Consider the following 20,356-nt stretch of genomic DNA (forward strand, 5'->3'; position numbering starts at 1 on the left):
GAACCAAAGCGTCTTTACAATAAAAAGTCACTTAACAATAAAACAACATGAATGTCAACAATAATACTTACCAATAAAAATAACATGAATGTCAACAATAATACTTACCAATAAAAAGTCACTTAACAATAAAACAACATGAATGTCAACAATAATACAACATGAATGTCAACAATAATACTTACCTGCGCTGGGAGTAAAAGAGGGTTAGGGTTAGAAGAGAAAGCAAGGAGGGTTAGGTTTAAGACAAGAAAGAGAGAGACCCACCAGGGGCCTAGGGTTGGGGTTAGGATAGGGTGCAGGTGGGGTTAGGGTCGAGAGCAGGAGGGTTGGGTTTAGGTAAGAGAAGGAGAGGGAAATTAAATCAGTGACTCATACAGGGTCGACACCCACAGGGCGAATGACACTGCTGCCCACAGGGCTTGAGTCGAATTCTCCCGCCCAACCCAAAGGAATCAATCCCAGGGGGTGGAAGGCAGAGACAGAGTAGGAAAAGCAGGGAATAGTGAGGAAGATCTGTTTGACCCGGTCCAGAATGATGTGAAAAAATCCTGTAGAAGACTGGAATGAGGAAATCCTGTTTACTTCAGTCCAGAGTGTTGTGAAAAATCTTGTTCAATCTTGTCCAGAGTGTTGTGAAAAATCCAAAAATAGGAGAGTAAGGCCACAGGCCATCTTACAAAAATTGTAGAGTGAACCAAACCTTGTAAAATATCTTCTTGAGGCAATATAGTAAATAAGAGCGGAAATGGAAAGGGGGCAATAGGAGCAAGTAGGGCCAAGGCCCCGGCAGAGTTAGGTGTGGCAGTAATAACGAGGAAACACCCTGTGGGACCCCAACGGGACCACAGTACAGGTGAGACCCCAATTAGGCACGCGCACCTGAAACCCCACTCACTCCGTCCCCCTGAAATGAATGAATGAGCAGGAGTCTGTTTTATAGGCTCCTCCCTTTCCACTGCCAGACCTATTGACCAATAGGAGTAGCATTAGTAACCCTCAGGGAAACAATTGTCCGAAGACTTTACTACTACCTATTGTTACATAGGATATTCTTCTTGGACGTATTGTTCCTGATGATCCCACGTCCATGACTTGTTTTCTTCTTTCAAACCTGACCCTATTGGCAAATAGGAGCCTATCAGTATTAACAACCCCCAGGGATGACATACTGTTGTCCGAAGACATTAACACTACCCATTGCTAAGGTCATCAGAATAAAAAATATCTTGTGTCCAAGTCTTCATCCAACATCTTGTGTCCAAGTCTTCTTCCAATAACCTGTGTCCAAGTCTTCTTCCAATATCCCGTGTTCAAGTCTTCATCCAACATCCTGTGTCCAAGTCTTCCTCCAAAATCCCGTGTTCAAGTCTTCATCCAACATCCTGTGTCCAAGTCTTCTTCCAATATCCCGTGTTCAAGTCTTCATCCAACATCCTGTGTCCAAGTCTTCTTCCAATATCCTGTGTTCAAGTCTTCATCCAACATCATGTGTCCAAGTCTTCCTCCAAAATCCCGTGTTCAAGTCTTCATCCAACATCCTGTGTCCAAGTCTTCTTCCAATATCCTGTGTTCAAGTCTTCATCCAACATCATGTGTCCAAGTCTTCCTCCAAAATCCCGTGTTCAAGTCTTCATCCAACATCCTGTGTCCAAGTCTTCTTCCAATATCCTGTGTTCAAGTCTTCATCCAACATCCCGTGTCCAAGTCTTCTGTCACTGTCTGGTCTTCTTCTTTCAGACCTAACCTTTTTTGGCAAGTAGGAGCCTATCAGCATTAACATCCCTCAGGGATGACATACTGTTGTCCGAAGACTTTAACACTACCCATTGCTAACACAAGTACAGCTGTCTTAGCGTCTGTCAGTCAAGTAAAAGTGAGAAATAAATCCAAATGTGAATCTAAATTGTGGAAACACATCATCAGTAGTATACCTAGGATCATCGGGCGTTTCGGCCTTCGAAACACTAGGGTTAGGGTTAGGGTTAGGGTTAGGGTTAGGTTTGGGTTAGGGTAGGGTTAAAAAGAAAAACTGGATGGTCTTAAAAAGCGCGGGCCTATCATTTCTGTGTTTAAAAATATATAAAAAAAGAAAGGAAGGAAAACAGAAGTACAAAAAACGTGTTGTGAAATAATGTGTGTGTTTTCTTTTACAGGTGCTGTGTGGTGATGGCTGAGTGGATGGTGCTGAGGATTGGAGGACCAAGGTAGGTGTTGTTGAGTTTGTTCTTTAGTGTGTAGATCTATGTGCCAGTATGTAAGTGTGTGCGTGTGTATGGATACATAGTCCGGTGAGTTATGTGTGTGTATATTATTTTAAGTAATGTATGCGTAAGAATATGTATGAGTGGGTACATGTATATGTTCCAAAGTGTTGTGAGGTAATGTGTTTGTTCTTTTGCAGGTGCTGTGTGGCAATGGGTGAGTGGATGATACTGATCAAGGTAAGTATTGTTGAAGGTGTAGTCTATTTATGAGTGAAGTAGGTCCTGTATGAGATGAAGAGTGTTATGTTTTTTCATTCAGTCCCAGGGGTGTAATTGTATTTAACTGTGTGATCCATTTTCTTTCGGCATGTTTCCGCTGTCCACTGGACCACCCGGACCCCGACTCCACACCAGATATGATGAGGTGAGTGACGGGGTGCTCCTGGAAGTGTGTGACGAGTGTTGTTTGTAGGTGTGCCCGTGAGATGTTGTACAGATGTTGTTTGAGTCTGGTGTCTATTGAAGAGCCGGTTTCTCCTATATAGTGTTTGTGGCAGAGGGTGCAGGTGATGATGTATACGGCGTTCGAGGTTTGTAAGGTGAGGTTGTCCGGGACCGGAGCTGATGTGTGGCTGTGAGGGTTTGTAATGAATTTTCTGTATTTATAGTGAAGTGTATGAGGTTTGGCTGCTGGAGAGGGCATGGTGCTGAATTTGGTGTGTATGAGTATGTCCTTTAAACTTTTATTTCTTCTGTATGCCGAAATGATCCTGTAGGGTTTTAGTGCGGGGTATGTGCGTTGGGCCGTGGTGAAGTTGTGTTTGAGTGCATGTTGCAGGGGTCGAGTTTTGTGTGAAAATGTGGTGACTAGGGGAATGATTATTAACGGGTCCGTGACGGTGTCTGAGGTGAACGGTGTGCCGGTGTTGGTTGTGGGTGGTGGGGCCAGGGGGGTGAAAACAGAATCCTGAGTATTGTTAAAATCAGGATCGGGAAGGATGGTGGGGTTAAAGGGCGGGTAAACAACCAGTGGGGAATTAGGAAGGGTATTAAAGGTAGGGTGGGGACGGGAAGGCAGGGTGGAATTAAAGGTTAGGGTTAGGGTTAGGGTTAGGGTTAGGGTTAGGGGTTAGGGTTAGGGTTAGGGTTAGGGTTGTAAGTTTGAAATTCCCTATCACCCTGACAGATCCGAAGATCAGCAGAGGTCAGGGTCAGAAGCACGGGCACTTCCATCGCCAAGGATCACCCACAGAGAGAAAAGAGGCTAGGCCTCTCCAGGAACTCCGAGGAGAACCCGGGCCGAGTGCCCCATGGTAGCACGCCGCCTGAACCAGAGAGCAGTGAGTAGGCACTGCGAGCAAAGGTCAGACACATGGATAAACTCCTCCTTATCCAACCAGGCACGTCAACGAGACAGGACTAACCTTATCAGTTACCACGACAGCAAGGACTAAAACAGCTAAAACAAATTATTCCAAGCTAAGAGTATAGAGGTAATAACCAACAGAGAAGGGAGACAGGAAACAGCAGGAAGGGCAGGAACCCAACAAGTCCTAAACGACAGTTGGGAAGCGCCCGAACGTGTGAGGGCGCGTGAGGGCACACAGCACACAGAAGGTAGGAGCCAGAAGACAGAGCATTCACCCGCCGGAGAATATTCACTCAGCAGACAGCAAGAGAGCATTCACATGGCAGTCAGCAGGAGAGTATTCAGACAGCACACGGAGCAGGAAGGCATTCACACAGCAGTCAGACAGCACACCGAGCAGGAGAGCATTCCCACAGCATTCAGACAGCAGACAGCAGGAAGGCATTCATACGACAGACAGCAGGAGAGCATTCACACAGCACACCGAGCAGGAGAGCATTCCCACAGAGCGCAGGAGGTTACCCAGCAACGGCAGCAGGGCTCCCAGCAGGAGGGCACATAGCAGGAGGGCAGGTGGCAGGAGGGAGGGCTGGCTCACAGCAGGCAGAACACGGCCCACAACAGGCAGAACACGGCCCACAACAGGCAGAACACGGCCCACAGCACATTACACCGCAGGAGGCAGGGGTTTGCTGGAGAAGGGGAGAGGTGGGAAGGGGGGAAGGAGGAGGTGGGAAGGGGGGAAGGAGGAGGTGGGAAGGGGGTACCCTATGGTGAACGCCCGAACACGTGTGAGGGCGGGCGTGATTATCGGGGCATGTGGGTGTGGGGGGGGCATATGGGTAGGGCCAGGTGGGCTGGGGTCATGGAGGGGTGCGCGGTCCGGGCTCCCGGGGTAATAGGGGGGGCGCCCGCTTTTCTGTTCCCCCGTGATTATCGGGGCATGTGGGTGTGGGGGGCATATGGGTAGGGCCAGGTGGGCTGGGGTCATGGAGGGGTGCGCGGTCCGGGCTCCCGGGGTAATAGGGGGGGCGCCCGCTTTTCTGTTCCCCCGTGATTATCGGGGCATGTGGGTGTGGGGGGCATATGGGTAGGGCCAGGTGGGCTGGGGTCATGGAGGGGTGCGCGGTCCGGGCTCCCGGGGTAATAGGGGGGGCGCCCGCTTTTCTGTTCCCCCGTGATTATCGGGGCATGTGGGTGTGGGGGGCATATGGGTAGGGCCAGGTGGGCTGGGGTCATGGAGGGGTGCGTGGTCCGGGCTCCCGGGGTAATAGGGGGGGCGCCCGCTTTTCTGTTCCCCCGTGATTATCGGGGCATGTGGGTAGGGACAGGTGTGCTGGGGGGGGGGGGGGGGAAAAGAACTTTATTTTTTTGTTGTCTTTTTGTTGTGTTTCTTAAGTTGTTTTTTAAGGTGGCGGGGAGGAGGGGTGGGTGTCTGGGAGCTGGGGGTGTGTTGGGTTATGGAGGGCTGGGAGCTTGAGAGAAGGGGGGCGAGGGATGGTGCGGAGGGGGTGGGGGTGTTTGAGGAACCAAGAGAGGGAATGGGGGTTAAGGAAGGGCGTTGGGTCCGAGCAGGCGTCCCTGTGGCGCTGGAGGTGGAGGCCCCCGTGTCGAATAGAGGGGACACTAGTTTTAAGAGTTCCTCCTCGATGTTATCCTCATCGAGCGTCCAAGAGGGAGCGAGAGGGGGGGCTAAGGGAAGGGGGCAACGGGGAGGGGAGAGGGAAAGGGATTCAATACTGGACTCCAGGAAGGCAGAGGCGTCCGGGGTCCCAGCAGTGGTGTATGGTGGCGGTTGTTGGACAGGGAAGTCATCGTCCAAAGTGATAGTGGACGTGGTGGTATGGTGGCGGGCCCTAGGGGGGTTGGGAGGTCTCTGCTCTTTAGGCGCTTGTGCCTGTGAGCTGACCTCCTCCACATTAATTGGGCTCCAGTCCAGGTCCATATCCACCGGGGGGGATAGCGGAACCTGGATCTGGGAGGCTGAGAGGGCCTGGGCTGAGGTGGAGGGGTTGGTTGTAGGGGTGGGTGAGGGGAGGACGGGCGTGGCCAGGGCAGTCTCGTCAGAGCCACTTGTGGTGGCTGCTGGCGGGGTTTGGACCTCCATGGGGGTGGGAAGGGGGTCAAACAAGGTTCGGGAGGCTCTGGAGGAGGATGTGTGAGGGGGGGTGGTGGTGGTGGTGGCGTGGGGTTTAACCGTAGCGGCGGACCCAGGGAGAGGGTGAGGGGAGTGGGGGTCTGTGGGATAGATTTCCGCTGGCAGCAGGGACCTGGTGTGCTGCAGGACCCTCTGGGGGATGGGGGCATTGAGGTCCTGCGTGGCCCAACGTACCCCCAGTTCCCAGGAGTCCGACCATGAGCGGTGGATGGGGAACTGGGTCCTGAGGAGGCCGGAGAGTGAGGTGAGGGTGGAGGAGTAGTGGGCGGAGAGGACCTGGTAATTGTGGCGTATCCAGGTAACCGCGTTATTACGCAGTTCCCGTAGGCTCTCCGGAGTGGGGGAGAGTGGGCGGAACTGGGCGGCGTACTCCTCCACCTTGCTGTCATAGCCGGGTGGAGGGATGCCCTCGTTCAAAAACGCCGACACTTGCCCGTGGTGGTAGGCCGTCCTGAGGAGGCGGCAGACTAGTTTGCCCGCCTCCGTGGTTCGCCTGCCGTAGACCTTAAGGGACTGGTGGCGGGAGACCGCGTGCAGGTCTGCGGAGAGGAGGGGGGCGGGGGTGGTGGATGATGACGGGGTGGATGGGGTGGGCCTGACAATTCGGGGCGCCAATGTCCTCAGCGCTGCGGGGGCAGCGGGGGCAGAGGCGGGGGCCGAGGTGCTGCTGCGGCCGGGGGAGCTGGCCGGGGTCTGGGGCGTGGCGGAGGAGCCCAAGGTGGCTCCCGTGCTCGAGAGCGGGACCGGTGTGGTAGGGGTGGCGGTGGACACGGAAGGTGTCCCCGACCCGTGGTGGGTCGGGTTGGGGTTGGGGCCCAGGAGGGGTCGGGGAGTGGAGGAGGGGGGAGGAGGAGGGGGACGGGTGGCCGCCAGCTTAGCCGCATGGTATTTTTGGGCCGGGGTCCTATGTGACCCTCCCCGGCGGCGACGCCTGGAGGGAGGGGGTGTAGAGGTGTATGAGCTGGTGATGTAGGTGGGTCTGGAGAGATGTGGGAACAGAGGGGTGGGGTTGGGGGGGACATTATTGGGGGTCCTCAGGTGACCGGAGGTCTGGTGAGAGGAGGGATGATAAGAGGGTGGGGGGCGGTGGTGGTAGCCCTGCCGTGGGGCGTGATGGCGGAAGGGACCGGGGAGGCTGCCACTGGGGTGCGGTGCGTAGGGGGGATAATAATGGAGATAGGGGTCAGAGGTCATGTAGACCCAGCGGGCACCAGAGTCTGGGTCGTGGGAGGGGGGAGGAGGGGGAAGGTAGGGGTGGGGTCTATAGGGATGGTGGGGGGGATTCTGGGGGGCGTAACGCCACTGGCGAGGAGGAGACATGCTAGTGGGGGGAGGGGGGGGGGGGGGGGGGGGGGGAAAGGGGGGGAGGAGGCGGGGGAGAGGGAAAGAAGGAAGGCAAGACAAGGGGGGTGAAACCAACACAGTGGACTACCAGGCAAGAGAAGAGGCGGATAGCAAAAGTAAAAAACCGGAGGGCCAGAGCGTGTGTGTGTGTGTCACTAAGTGGGTGAGTGAGTGAGTGTGTGTCCTACCTTGCCGAGAAGCTAAGCTGTAAGAAAGAGCTAAAAGGGGCCTGCCTGAAAGATAAGAAGCTATCCTATACTCGGCGATCCGCAGAGTAGAGGTCATCATCGATTGCTGTGGGAGGAAGAGGTTAAGGCACAGAGACACATGAGTGCCATAAACAGTGTCTCAAAGTAGGGGGAGGGGGGGAGAGATGGGAGAGAGAGAGAGAGGGAGAGACAGATGGTCAGATAGAGGTAGAGCAGGATGGAGAGAGGGAGAACGAGAGAGAGGGGCACAGAAGATGAGGCGCTCTTCCGAGCAAACAAAATTTGCAGTTCAAAAATGGAGACCATCGCACTCCGGGTGGGACGCCCTGCGAGCCCCTACCAGAATAAACGGAGCGCGCGCAATGGCCTACTAACCGCGACCGGTTTCGCTCGCAATAAGGGCCGAGCTCTTCAGGCAGTTCCAAATAAAAGGGGTTTAAGCAGGTAAAAAAGGGGCGGTCCTACGACTACGGATCGACAGGGGCAACCCAGGTGACACGGAAATGTTAAAAAATGTTAAAAAAGTTACATTTCCAGGCCACCAGGTGGCCCCTGGTGATCCACCCAAAGCGGTATCGAATTTAATTTGTGTCTAGGGAAAAGATGGGAGGGGGAGAGAGAAAGGAGAGAGGGAGGGGGGGGGGGGGGGGGCAACATTAAGATAACTATGTTAATCTGTAATAGAAAGGGAAAAAAAAAAAAAAAAAAAAAAAAGGAATGTTTAGGGTTAAACCACGGGAGTCCAAATTCAGCACCTGTTTAAAAGGACAGAGAGAGAGAGAGAAGAGAGAGAGAGAGAGAGGGGAATGTGTGTGAAAGAACATGTATATGGTTGTGAGTGTGTGTGCATGTGGGGTGAAGGAAAGGAGGGAGAGAGAAAACAGGGGGGGGGAAAAAGGAAAAACCTGCATATAAATATGCCTGTGTGCTACTCATCTACATGTAGGTCCACATCCAAAAATGTGTGTGTGCACCGGAGTTATCATTATCAAGTGGGTTAAGCTGGTAAGAAGAAACCAGATCCAAGACCGCTAGACTAAGGCGTCTTTTCAGAACAGGGGTCAAGGCAGAGACAGAGGTCAGAGGTCAGAGCAGGATTTAGGTTGAAGGTTGGGAATGGGTGAATGTCAAAAGGTCAAAGTAGGCATGCAGGGAGCGGTTAAGTGTTAGGTACAGCCCAGGATGGTTGAGGTTAGGGTGAGCGAGGAGGTTAGAGGCAGGGACAGAGGTCAGAGCCAGCATGCAGGGAGTGGTTGGGTTTAGATAAGAACAGAAAGGGTCGGGGTTAGGATAAGTTGAGGGTTGGGAGTTAGATAAGAGCAGAAAGGGTTGGGGTCAGGATAAGCTGAGGGTTGGGTTTAGATAAGAACAGAAAGGGTTGGGGTCAGGATAAGTAGAGGGTTGGGTTTAGATAAGAACAGGAAGGGTTGGGGTTAGGATAAGATGAGGGTTGGGTTTAGATAAGAACAGAAAGGGTTGGGGTAAGGATAAGCTGAGGGTTGGGAGTTAGGTAAGAACAGAAAGGGTTGGGGATAGGATAAGCTGAGGGTTGGGAGTTAGGTAAGAACAGAAAGGGTTGGGGATAGGATAAGCTGAGGGTTGGGAATTAGGTAAGAACAGAAAGGGTTGGGATTAGGATGAGCTGAGGGTTGGGAGTTGGAACAGATCTAGCAAAGGTCAAGGCCAGTCAGTAGGAAGTGGTTGGGTTTAGGTAGTAGGGGGGAAAAAAAAGGGGTGTAGGATAAGGCCGAGAGCCAAGGGATTAGTGGGAGTGTGCCAGAGACAGTCAGACACAGACGTGGAAAGAAATGGTAGACTAAGAATGCAGGGAGAGGTGTGTGTGTCTGAGATGGCGTGCGTGTGTGTGTGAGATTAGTGTCTGTAGAGGGTAGAGAGGAGTCAGAGATGGAGGAGAAAACATGGGCAAGAACAACATCACATCACAACAATGTAATACTAATTCTGTGGAAAAGGGGAGAGGGTGTTAATACAACAGGCCTTCAGATTAACCCAGCCCAGTGAGAGAAAAGGAGGAAAGAGAGGGGAGAGGGCCAGCACAGGGGAGGTGTAAGGCCTCAGCTTGCTAAGAGGGGTGGAAGAACCTGGGTGCCCGGAGTGAAAACCCAACAGGTACACACAGAGAGCTTCGGGGGAGAGGGGAATCCTACTGGGGGTTTAAAATCCTAGAGGGGGATATGCTAAACTAGTATGTAGGCATGCTGAGAGTCAAGGCAATGCAAGCACGCATAGACTGCGTTCTACAGTGGGTCCTGAATATGTGGGCTGAAAATCAAAACAATGCCAGCACACATAGTTTCTTTTTTAAAAAAAGGTATGCTGAGAGTCAAGGCAGTGCAGGCGTAAGCCGACCGTAACTGGATAGGTGACAGGAATCCTAGTCAGCGTGAAGAGGAGCAGAGGAGAGCACGAAGGGGGAGAGGGAGGAGACCAGGCCTGCATCAAGCAGGAGTGGACGAGAGCAATGGGAATGTAGATGAGGGATTTAGGACAGGCCCTAATGGCAACTGAGAGCATGGAGGCAGCAGCCCCATGATGGGAAAGAGGAAGGGGGAGAACATAAGGTCCTGACCTTTAGAGGGACAGGGCATCAGTCATAAGGACCAGATTACAGAGAGGATGAGTGGAATTAGAAGGAAGGTAGAGAAGCACATTCGTTTGCTTGCCCGTAGGGCAAGCAAACGGATGGGAATAAAGAGAACTCTCCAATTAAGCCTAAAACGGATTATGACATTGTAATGCTACCTAGGATCAATAGTGTATTAGACTGGGTAATGGTAAATAGGACGAGGCGAGGGGGGGGGGGGGGGGGGGGGGAAATACATTGTCTTGGGGAGGTCAGTGTGGACACAGCAGCCCACCAAAAAAAACAATTTTGGTATGCTAGTGCTTTTAATACGCTAGTGGTAAATTGATATGTACACCTGTAGTCACGGAGTGTAATTATGGTTATGATTAACGGAAAACCCGTGAATAAGCGTGCAGCAACCCTTTTCAGGTGGCACGGGGAAAAAAAGGAACCGCTTCATATTGGCGGAGGGAGTTTAAAGGCCAATTTGGTCAGCGAAGTCAGGTTAGTGGGAGCGGAGGGGAAATTGAAGAGAAAATGGCGGAGGGAGTTTAAAGGTCCCGCTAGTGAGGCTAAGCTAGCGGGGGCCCGAGGGGAACAGTGATATTAACATGTGAATGGACGGGTAATTAAAGCGACAGGGAGGGGGGACACAAGCAATAAGGGCCGCGGTGATATTATGGGATATTCCAACGCGCATAACAGTGGGACATTATTTAAAAGCATCTAAAATCCATACTTACATCAAGGTTAGAAGTGTGGACGGTCAAGGCGAGGACTTTTTCAGGTCGATTCGGCAAAGACGCACGGTGATGGAGGTTTTATTCTTTCAGTTTTTCTCAAGGCTGGGGGACGGTGAAAGTTGGTTAAAACGGGGAAAACCGTCACAAATATTAAGAGACAGGCTAAGGTCATTGAAGGGAATGGGTGTGCAATGTTAAAGAATTGAATAATAATTGATAATTACCAAATTTGGAAATTAATCCAGGCACGGCGTTCTTTCAGGTGTTGTTCGGTAAGGATACAAGCATCGAAAGAACGAAGTAAGGTGCGTGGACGACGAGAGCCAATGGCAGCGCGGGGGGGCGGGAGGTCGGAGAACTTCAAAGAGGGCGACGAGAGAAAGCCGTTTGATTGACAGTAAGAGTACCGGAAGAGACGCGGGGCACAGGAACCCGGAGAAGAAATGCTAGCAACGAAGGGGCTAACGGTGAATTTAGCCGATGGCGAAACAATGCTTAGGAGCGTAAGATTAAATTATTTGGCGACGACATTATTAGTGGAGAGAGTAAAGAGAAGGAATCCGAAGGGAATTGGAAGTGAAAACGTGCATAAATGCACCGTAGCAGAAACGGAGAAATGAATGGGATAATTAACCGGAGGTTTTAGATAGCAGGAACGGAGACCCGAGCACTGACGTCAGAAAGTCTGTCGTCACAGGAGGGGGAATCCCCAGTGAAACCAGCAGCTCAAATGAGCCGTTTGGGGGAGAGGGGGAGAGAGAATATAACTATACAGTGAGGAGAAAAGTCCGTTAATAAAGGAATATGAAAGAGTTACAGTGGAGGAGTATAGGTGTGTGAAGGAATAAAGGGAGTAATGTATAAAAGATACAGAACTCTTGAAAGGAATCGAGTAGAATAGCGCCCGCATTCCTAATGGAAGAATTAGAGGCACAACACTAAAGAACATGAGAGGAATAAACGCTCAGAAAAAAATCCATATAAAACATTAAAGGGCCCGTAGTCAGTAAATCAGTGGTTGTGATATAATGATCCTGATAATCAGTAATGGATGAGTGTAATCATTGGAAAGCATGTAGTAAATAGTAGTGCCAATAAGAGGTGAACAGAGATGCCAGTCAAGTCTAAGTATGATGATTCAAACCGTACACAGAGAAATAATTATCTAGGCAGTACCAGGCGCAGCGACCCGAAATGGACAGCAAGTGGCAAACGGTGTGTTTGGACGTGGCAGAGGGCCTACAGGAGAAGGTCTGGTGAGGGTGCATGGGAAATGAACGTGGGATATCACCAGTACCAATGATCCAAGTGTATTCAGACATGACAGATAATAATCAACAACAACAATAATAGTGACAAATAACACCACAAGTGCAGGGAGGCAAACCAAAAGTCAGTGGACCGCAGAACATGCATGCACAATGACATAACCAGGTTTATAAGCACAATGTGGAGTGGGTGCTGCAGGAGAGATCACAGAGGAATGCCCGGGGGGTGAGGGGGCAGTATCCGAGTCCAGCAGCAGCTAAGGTGGCCCATTGGAATTATTAAGAGTTCAGTGTGAGGCGCAGAGCAGGCGGTCTGGGAGGGGGAGGGGTGTGTGCCACCGATCCCTAGTCAGGACGTGACGTCCCTCTCCTTGGTCCCGTCCGCATCAGCAGGGGGAACGCCTTTCCCTAGGGTCTGGGCGAGGGTTCTGGAGGGGGGGATCTGGAAGGACGGCTAACAACACGTCCCACTGCTCCCCTGCCTGGCATCTGCCAAGGGGGCAGGCGGCATCGGGGGAGAGGGGAAAAAAAAACACAGGGATGAGGGTCAAACAGGGGCACTGGAATAACAGTGAAGTGTGTAATGGAGGTGGGAGAAACAGGGAGAGGAGCGATCCGTTCTATCCTAGAAGGGGTAACTAAAACTACCTGTCCGTGGCATGCCCTCTGACAGGGCCTGAGCCCATCAGGGCCGCTCAGCCCCGGAGACAGGCTGGTGTGCCGTCACGATCAGGTGGAGAGCGGACAAACGCCGTGCAACGCAACTCAGGATCCGTCTGTGGTAGAAGGGGAAGGGGGGTGAGTGACATGCCTACATCTACATCCACATAAACTGACACCTGACAAGCTAAAAGGGCAGAGGTGCTACCACGACAGATCTTCTGATGGTAGAGCCAAACTGCGTCCAAGTACCGACCACCACCACCCTGAGAGGTTCCCCCAAAACGTGAGTCTGATCGGCCCATTCGTCGATGCCTCAGATATCACCGTCAGGTGTTCCCCCAGGAACGTTTGAGCAAAGGGGAAACGTCAGGGACAGCTCAAATCGTGGAAGGAGCGAGGACGGGGAGACCAGACGCGTAGCACGCGATCAATGGCGGTGTATTTTAACCCTTCATAGGAAGTACTATCTCTCCCCGTACAGAAGGCTCAGCATCAGACTAAGTGCAAGAGAGAAAGCGACAACCGGGGTGTTGGAACACCATAACGTTGTGAGGCTAATCATACTGCCGGAGAGGTCACAGTATGATCCCCCAGAACATCGGATGCAGAGGGGCGAGCGGTCGACCGCCAGTACCCACTACCAGAGGAGGCCTACACTGGTAATGTTGGTTTTTTGGACAGGACGCTCGCTCCACTCTGCGGACACGTGGGAGAGGGGTGACGCTCCATGAGGCGTCGGGCCCCTATGGGCTCGTGGTGCTGTGCGGGGCTCCCCCTCCCCAGGGAGGGGGGGAGGAGAGAGCCCCCTAGTGGACAGAGAAAGAGTGAGAGGCAGAGACTAAAGGACAGGAGAGGAGTGCCTAACAGGCAAGGGGTCCCCCAGGGTGGAGGGGACCCCTCTAGAGAGAAGGGCATGTTATAGGTGGGAGTCAGGTTATATCGGGAGGCCCATTGATCCCCTAAGTGCTGGTTGGGTTGAGTAAAAGTAAGGGGGATAAGAGGGACAAAGGCCACGGAGGAGGGAGGAGGTGTCAACCAGGGTCACCCAGACCCCGTCAATCCGGGTTAAGCCCCGAGGGGGGCCCCATTTAACACTACTGTCCTTGTTAACAATGATGGCAACGGTATAATACTCCTATTTTTCTATTTTTACACCAGCAGGGATCATCCCGATTATATAACCTGAGTTCCTTGCGTAATTAACTGAATTTTAGTTAGTTCAATTTTAAGTAAAAGCCCACCCGTTAGGTCTCCAATCCAGCCACGAGGATGAGGCAGAGAGAGTGAAAGGCGGGAGTTGTCCCTACACTTACATCACTGAAACACCGGTTGCCTCGTTGAGTCAATCTCATGAGGCCTACCATCACTCAAAGCCCTTTTTGGGAGGAATAGTGAATTGGGGGAAGGCACCAAAAGGGGACCAGGGCATTAATAGTACTCTTTGTTAGTCATCTAAAAGGAGGGGGGGATGATGATGAGTTGTTTTCTAGTTTGAAGGCTATGGACGGATGTGACAGATGGGGGGATAATGACAATATGGAGGGGGGATATCTAAGCACCACTGACCACGCGTCTCCGACCGGGGTAAACCAAGCACTCGATAGAAAGGACAGAAGTATCTAGTCCCTGGACTGAGTTGCGTTGCATAGGGAGGGCGCGGTGGAGGGAGGAGGTGCGAGTCTACCAGGGGTTCCGACGTGCCCCTGAGGGGTAAATCGTTGGCATCTCTGAGTGGCATGAAACCAAGGTCCTGTAGGCTTAGGCCGGTAAGGGGTGTAAGTTTGAAATTCCCTATCACCCTGACAGATCCGAAGATCAGCAGAGGTCAGGGTCAGAAGCACGGGCACTTCCATCGCCAAGGATCACCCACAGAGAGAAAAGAGGCTAGGCCTCTCCAGGAACTCCGAGGAGAACCCGGGCCGAGTGCCCCATGGTAGCACGCCGCCTGAACCAGAGAGCAGTGAGTAGGCACTGCGAGCAAAGGTCAGACACATGGATAAACTCCTCCTTATCCAACCAGGCACGTCAACGAGACAGGACTAACCTTATCAGTTACCACGACAGCAAGGACTAAAACAGCTAAAACAAATTATTCCAAGCTAAGAGTATAGAGGTAATAACCAACAGAGAAGGGAGACAGGAAACAGCAGGAAGGGCAGGAACCCAACAAGTCCTAAACGACAGTTGGGAAGCGCCCGAACACGGCCGGAGGCCGTGTGAGGGCGCGTGAGGGCACACAGCACACAGAAGGTAGGAGCCAGAAGACAGAGCATTCACCCGCCGGAGAATATTCACTCAGCAGACAGCAAGAGAGCATTCACATGGCAGTCAGCAGGAGAGTATTCAGACAGCACACGGAGCAGGAAGGCATTCACACAGCAGTCAGACAGCACACCGAGCAGGAGAGCATTCCCACAGCATTCAGACAGCAGACAGCAGGAAGGCATTCATACGACAGACAGCAGGAGAGCATTCACACAGCACACCGAGCAGGAGAGCATTCCCACAGAGCGCAGGAGGTTACCCAGCAACGGCAGCAGGGCTCCCAGCAGGAGGGCACATAGCAGGAGGGCAGGTGGCAGGAGGGAGGGCTGGCTCACAGCAGGCAGAACACGGCCCACAACAGGCAGAACACGGCCCACAACAGGCAGAACACGGCCCACAGCACATTACACCGCAGGAGACAGGGGTTTGCTGGAGAAGGGGAGAGGTGGGAAGGGGGGAAGGAGGAGGTGGGAAGGGGGGAAGGAGGAGGTGGGAAGGGGGTACCCTATGGTGAACGGGCGTGATTATCGGGGCATGTGGGTGTGGGGGGGGCATATGGGTAGGGCCAGGTGGGCTGGGGTCATGGAGGGGTGCGCGGTCCGGGCTCCCGGGGTAATAGGGGGGGCGCCCGCTTTTCTGTTCCCCCGTGATTATCGGGGCATGTGGGTGTGGGGGGCATATGGGTAGGGCCAGGTGGGCTGGGGTAGTGGGGGGGGGGGGGGGGGGGGGGCGGGGGGGGCGCGCGCGGGCTCCCAGGGTAATATGAGGGGCGCCCGCTTTTAAGTTGGCTTGGGCTTAGGCGACTATGGGAGGGGTGCTGTTGGGGGAAGGACGTTGAGACCATCAGGGAAGAATGAGGATAGTCTCCACATCCATTTTCGTTGACAAGCACGACGTTGTAGGGGTGTCCAGTCGGGTTTGTGGTCTAAGCCTGACATGCGTAGAGAGTCAACCCCATGTCGAAGGAAATGGGGGACAAGGTGCGCATCAAGATGGCGGTGGTTATTGATATGGTACAGGTGCTGGGTGAGGCGCGCCTGTAGGGAAATGGTGGTCTCTCCCACATAGCGTAGACCGCACGCAGTGCAGAGAATAAGGTAGACCGCGTTGTGTGTAGTGGGGAGTAGGGGAGGGATATTGAGGGAGACCTCGAGGACCGGGCAGTGGACCGTGTTGATGGGTAGGAAGTGTGCGGGTGGCTGTCTGGGTGGGGGGGCGACGAGGGGCTGTAGGCGACTGCGGACCAGGAGGTCGCCTAGACTGCGATTTCTGCGGTAGGCCGAGATGAGGGATAAATCCTCCAGCGTGCCTGAGCCTTTGAGGTGTGTATGGAGGTTGCGCTTGAACCTCTGGGTGAGGAGACAGCTACGACGGCTGAAGGTGGTAACTAGGGGGACGTTCGGGGTGTTTCTACGGGGGCGGGTGTCGAGGAAGGTGTGGAGGGACTGCCTGAGGAGGTGGCGTGGGTAACCCCTCTGAGAGAGGACCTGGAAAAGGGTGTGTGAGGCCGTTAGAAAGTCACTGCGTCGTGTGCAGATTCTGTGGAACCGCAGTAACTGCGACTTGACCAGCCCAGGGAACGTATGTTTGGGGTGGTAGCTGTCAGTGTGTAGTAGGGCATGTGTGTCAGTGTCTTTAAAGAACACTTTCACGTCTAGGCGGTGGGACGTGGGAAAGTCCGGGCCTTTAAAGGTGGTGGTGTCCAAGAAATCCATGCTGGTGTCATGGAGGACGTGTTTGACTTTGATGGAGGCGTGGTGGGAGTTGAGAACCTTCACAAAGGTGAAGAAGTCCTCCCTAGGGTGAGGCCACACTCCCCAGATGTCATCCAAGTAGCGGAGGTAGTGGGAGGGTTGGAGGGGGCATTTGGGCAGGGCTTCCGCTTCCCACCTAGCCATGTAAATGTCTGCATAGGCAGGAGCGAATTTCTTTCCCATAGCAACGCCCTTGAGCTGGAGATAGTGCTTACCATTGAACTCAAAGTCATTCTTGGTAAGAGCAATCTCCAGCAGTTGCATAATGTACCTATCAGGGCGGCCGTCCTTGGGGTGCAGCGAGAGCATTCGTTGGATCGCTCGCAAACCCTCAGGGGCCTCGATATTGGTATAGAGACTGTCGACGTCCATGGAGAAGAGGAGGTCGGTGTTATTGAGATGGGCCGCCTTGACTTTGGTTATAAAGTCGTACGTATCTTTGACGTAGCTGGGGTGCAGGTGGGACAGTGGGTTAAGGAAGGAATCGATGTACTCAGAGATACCGTAGGTTTCGCTGCCGCAGTCGGAGACGATCGGTCTACCGGCAGGGATGAGGAAGGGGACCGGCCAGGAGGCTGGGTCCTTATGGATCTTGGGGAGGAGGTAAAACCTCCTTGGTTTGGGTTCACCCTCGCCCATGAGGTACAACCGCTGTCTAGGTACCAAATGGCCCAGTCTCACCAGGCGTGCGAGAATCCGGTTGATCTCGTCAGCCGTGGTGGTGTATAAAGGCTCATCGAGCACGCGGTAGTACTCGGGCATGTTGAGTTGTCTCTCCGCCTCTTGGATATAGTGCAGACGGTCCATAATGACCACAGCGGACCCCTTATCGGCCGGCTTGAAGACTAAATGTGCATCCTGACGCAATAGTCTAAGGGCTTCTACCTCATCACTGGTGAGGTTGGGGGCGTCGACCAGGCCACCGGGGAGGGAGTCAGCCGATTTGAGATCGGCCACAACCAGTCCGTGGATAACGGGGGGTAGCTGGTCGTTTTTGGGTGTCCAGGAGGATTTGGGGAGGAAACGCGGACGATCGGCGGGGTCCGAGCGTTCTCTGTCTTCGAAGAAGGCAGCTAGTTTGATCCTACGGTGGTAGGCCGCAATGTCCTGGCACATAGATTGTTGGCCGCTGTGAGAGATATTAAGGGTGGGGATAAAGGAGAGGCCCTTAACGAGAAGGGCGGCCTGGGCATGTGAGGGTCTGAATCGAAGGGAGAGGTTAATCAGGCCTTTTCTGTTGTCAGGGGCTTGGTCAGAGGGATCGACCAAATTGAGGAATTTAGACCAATGTTTGAGAATGGCCCGGGCTGTAGGGGCAGACCAGTGTACATGGTCTGCCTCAGTGTGAAATAGGTTTGAGGGGAGGAGAGGGATGGAAGTAGTGTGCAAGGCCAAAAAGTTATTGAGGCCTAGGATAACATTGTGTTCATCCTGTGGTAGGTCGGGGTCGGCGTTGATGAGGGGGACCACTATGGAGGCATGTGGGAAAGTGGCCGTGGCTTGCGTAAGCATCTCGCGTGCCTGTTTGAGAGATGCCTCAAGGGTCAGAGATCGGTTTTTTAAGCCAAAGGCCAAGACAGCCTGCTTGACGTGTGTGGCAGGGGTCAGGACTCTGTTAAGGATACCCGTGGCGCGGCCTAAAGTGGCTCCCGGATAGCAATCAACTTGGACATGGCTGAAGGGGACGGGTGGGAGTCGATGGAGGTTGGAATCCCCCATTATGACTGTACTCCTGGTGGGTGTCAGGGACCAATTAAGCTTGCACCCTCTATGTTGGTGGCAAGTGTATAAGGGAAGCGGACGCGCTGCAACAGCGCGCGTCGCCGTCTCAGTAGAAGGTGACACAGCGGTGGTGGGGTGGAAGGGAGGAGGGGAAGAGGGGTGTATACGTGGAGTGGTCGTTCTGGGGTCTGGGTTGGGTTCGTGGCGGTGGAGGAAATTTTGGGCATGGTCGGTGGTGCGGGACATACTGTGATAGGGGGAGGGAAACTAGTAGGAGAAGGGGGAAGAAAACAACAAGACCAGGGTGGTGAAACCAACACAAGGGTGATGAAGAAAACAAGGCGGACTACCAGGCAAGAGAGGAGGCGAATAGCAAAAGTAAAAAACCGGTGGGCCAGAGTGCGTGCGTGTGTGTGTGTCACTAAGTGGGTAAGTGAGTGAGTGAGTGAGTGAGTGTGTGTCCTACCTTGCCGAGAAGCTAAGCTGTAAGAAAGAGCTAAAAGGGGCCTGCCTGAAAGATAAGAAGCTATCCTATACTCGGCGATCCGCAGAGTAGAGGTCATCATCGATTGCTGTGGGAGGAAGAGGTTAAGGCACAGAGACACATGAGTGCCATAAACAGTGTCTCAAAGTAGGGGGAGGGGGGGAGAGAGAGAGAGAGAGAGGGAGAGAGAGAGGGAGAGACAGGTGGTCAGATAGAGGTAGAGCAGGATGGAGAGAGGGAGAACGAGAGAGAGGGGCACAGAAGATGAGGCGCTCTTCCGAGCAAACAAAATTTGCAGTTCAAAAATGGAGACCATCGCACTCCGGGTGGGACGCCCTGCGAGCCCCTACCAGAATAAACGGAGCGCGCGCAATGGCCTACTAACCGCGACCGGTTTCGCTCGCAATAAGGGCCGAGCTCTTCAGGCAGTTCCAAATAAAAGGGGTTTAAGCAGGTAAAAAAGGGGCGGTCCTACGACTACGGATCGACAGGGGCAACCCAGGTGACACGGAAATGTGAAAAAATGTTAAAAAAGTTACATTTCCAGGCCACCAGGTGGCCCCTGGTGATCCACCCAAAGCGGTATCGAATTTAATTTGTGTCTAGGGAAAAGATGGGAGGGGGAGAGAGAAAGGAGAGAGGGAGGGGGGGGGGGGGGGGGGGGGCAACATTAAGATAACTATGTTAATCTGTAATAGAAAGGGGAAAAAAAAAAAAAAAAAAGGAATGTTTAGGGTTAAACCACGGGAGTCCAAATTCAGCACCTGTTTAAAAGGACAGAGAGAGAGAGAGAAGAGAGAGAGAGAGAGAGAGGGGAATGTGTGTGAAAGAATATGTATATGGTTGTGAGTGTGTGTGCATGTGGGGTGAAGGAAAGGAGGGAGAGAGAAAACAGGGGGGGGAAAAAAGGAAAAACCTGCATATAAATATGCCTGTGTGCTACTCATCTACATGTAGGTCCACATCCAAAAATGTGTGTGTGCACCGGAGTTATCATTATCAAGTGGGTTAAGCTGGTAAGAAGAAACCAGATCCAAGACCGCTAGACTAAGGCGTCTTTTCAGAACAGGGGTCAAGGCAGAGACAGAGGTCAGAGGTCAGAGCAGGATTTAGGTTGAAGGTTGGGAATGGGTGAATGTCAAAAGGTCAAAGTAGGCATGCAGGGAGCGGTTAAGTGTTAGGTACAGCCCAGGATGGTTGAGGTTAGGGTGAGCGAGGAGGTTAGAGGCAGGGACAGAGGTCAGAGCCAGCATGCAGGGAGTGGTTGGGTTTAGATAAGAACAGAAAGGGTCGGGGTTAGGATAAGTTGAGGGTTGGGAGTTAGATAAGAGCAGAAAGGGTTGGGGTCAGGATAAGCTGAGGGTTGGGTTTAGATAAGAACAGAAAGGGTTGGGGTCAGGATAAGCAGAGGGTTGGGTTTAGATAAGAACAGAAAGGGTTGGGGTTAGGATAAGATGAGGGTTGGGTTTAGATAAGAACAGAAAGGGTTGGGGTTAGGATAAGCCGAGAGTTGGGGGTTAGGTAAGAACAGAAAGGGTTGGGGTAAGGATAAGCTGAGGGTTGGGAGTTAGGTAAGAACAGAA

The sequence above is a fragment of the Osmerus eperlanus genome, chromosome 23 (genome assembly GCF_963692335.1).
Source record: "Osmerus eperlanus chromosome 23, fOsmEpe2.1, whole genome shotgun sequence".
NCBI lineage: Eukaryota > Metazoa > Chordata > Actinopteri > Osmeriformes > Osmeridae > Osmerus > Osmerus eperlanus.